We start from the raw sequence: 2,393 nt of genomic DNA, 5'->3' as shown, positions 1-2,393 counted from the left end.
ATCTTGAGCGAACTGCCCTGGTTGTCAGGTGCTGCATAACGAACCATCCCAAGCTTCGTGGCATAAAGCAACAGCAGTCGTTTATTTTTCTCTCTCACGGCTCTGGGGGTTGATTGGGCTCAGTTGAGTGGTTCTCGCTTGGGGTCGCCCCTGCAGTTGCATTCAGATGGTGCTGGAGCTAGACTCACGGCGAAGCCTTCCCCACTTGTGTGTCTGGTGCCTGGGCTGGAGATGCTCAGTCCGCCAAGGCTCCCCGAGGATGTCTCTCTAGCTCTACGTGGTCTCTACACGTGGTTCTCCAGCGAGGCTTCTGTAGCGAGGCTGGGCTTCTTAGATTCATGGTTTCAAAGGCATGTGTCCTGAGAGAGAGCAAGCCAGGAGGAAGCTGTATGGCCTTTCTGACCCGGCTTTGAAAGTCCCATCAGATCTCTTCCACTGTGTTCTATTAGTCAAAACTGTTGAAAGGCCCACACAGGGTCAAGAGGCACCGCACAGGCTCCACGACTTGATGTTCGAGTCACAAGGGGCAGGGGCAGGGGCAGGAGTCTGGAATGAGCTCGCAGGACTGAAAATATTGTTGTGGACATTTTGGGGAAAGACATTTCACAGATGTCGAGGGGCAGGGCTGTCCCCAGCGGATAGCTGAGTTCTAATCAGGAAAAACCAAAACTCTTCCTTCTTTCTTTTTTTAAAAGGCAAAATATTAACAGAAGTAGACTTCAACTCAAATCTAGGATTACTTAGGAGAACAAGGATGATGAATAGGGACTTTTGATGCAGCAGATTTACTGGAATTGGCTGTGAAAGTCATAATAATAATGAATGAGCCAGAAAGAAAAAGGTTGGTCTCTGATTTAAAATTCTGGATGGAGCTCGCAGTGCTGGGATTTGAATGGCAACAGCCTGGAAGAGGGCCTGAGGGTCAGAAGGGCCAGACCCAGGCTGTTGGCAGGGAAGGCATGGATGAGTATGAGCTTGGTGAGCTGAAATGTCTGGGAATGAGCCCAGGTGGGTGCAGGGAAGGAGGAGGGAGGGATCCAACCTCAGCACAGCAGGCACATGCTTTTCCTACACGTGGGTTCCATTAGTGAGGACACCTGCGTGGCACAGCCTTTGGGGCCTGGAATCTGCTGCCCTACTCTGTGTTCCAGCAGATGAGTGGAGCTCAGCCTCTTCTCATTATTAGAGCCCCTGAACTTTGACCTCAATGACCATCTCCCACAGGTGAGGGCCCTTCACTGCCGGGAAACCACTCCCTCCCTCGTGCTCTGCTCCTCGCTGACTGCGTTGTGAGTCACTACAGTCAGACCTGGAATCTCTTATCCTGGACCTGGAGGAGCCTCGGAGTCATTTGGGTTGGAAAGCAGCTCTCTTTAACCAGCAGATCTGATGGGTGAGCATCGGCTTTTGTATTGAGAAGGATCCTGAGGTTGCATTTAGGCTCAGAGGAAAGAAGGCCCTAGATCAATTGGCAGTAGAAGGTGGAGTGGTGGTGCAAATTCAGAAGATGTTTCTTAACTGTTTTAGCTTTGGGGAGCAAACACCTGTCAGAGCAGTCGGCTGTCTACCTTTTCCTCCCAGATTGTCAGGGCCAGCTTTCCAGAGCCTCCTGTGGCCCTCCCTGCCTTCAGAAAGCCAGACCCACATCTCCTGCACCCCTGTGCTCTACTAATCTCACTTGAGGGAATTTTGGTCCTGATTTTTCTTTGAATAAGCTGTCCCCTTGATCTTTCACAGACCCCAAGAACGTAAGTATTGAAAAGACCTTAGAGGTCATCTAATTCTACCACCTTCTTTTACTAGTGAGGAAACCATGGCCTAGAGAGGGGGAAAGAAAACTTGCCCACCAGTCTCCCCAGCAGCATTGCAACCAGAACTTGCAAAGGGGCCTGCTCGGGGCACGGTGTAAGCCTCCTTCCCCATTGCCAATATCCCCGCTCTGGTCCCCTTCCCTGCAGCAGCCAGGCCATGCCGAAGAGCATGCCAAAGAGTGTCAACCAGGAACGTGTCTTCTTTCTGAAATACGTCGTGGATCAGCAGGCAGGCCCCTCAAGACCCCAGCGACGCAGCTTACACGGAGCCGAGCACACAGTAACCCAGAAACATATGTGGTGAGCAATAACAGTCATAAATTTTATGAGATTATGTGTTCCTAATGTGAGATTGCAGGCTGATCTGTTTGTTGAGCTATGCCAAGCTTCAGTGTGATTCAATCAAGTTGTGCTTAATCTTCCCTTATTTACTCTGGGTGAGGGTGAGTCACGGCGTATGTCTCTCGGCCAGTCTGCTGAACTAATTTACCCCAAGGATTTTGATGGACTAGTGATTTGTTTTCACTAAATGTCCAGAGTTTATTTCCTTATATCATTAGATGGGGTCTGGGTTATGTACAG

This window comes from Camelus bactrianus, chromosome 25, assembly GCF_048773025.1.
Source record: "Camelus bactrianus isolate YW-2024 breed Bactrian camel chromosome 25, ASM4877302v1, whole genome shotgun sequence".
NCBI lineage: Eukaryota > Metazoa > Chordata > Mammalia > Artiodactyla > Camelidae > Camelus > Camelus bactrianus.
This window is presented reverse-complemented; position numbering follows the sequence as displayed.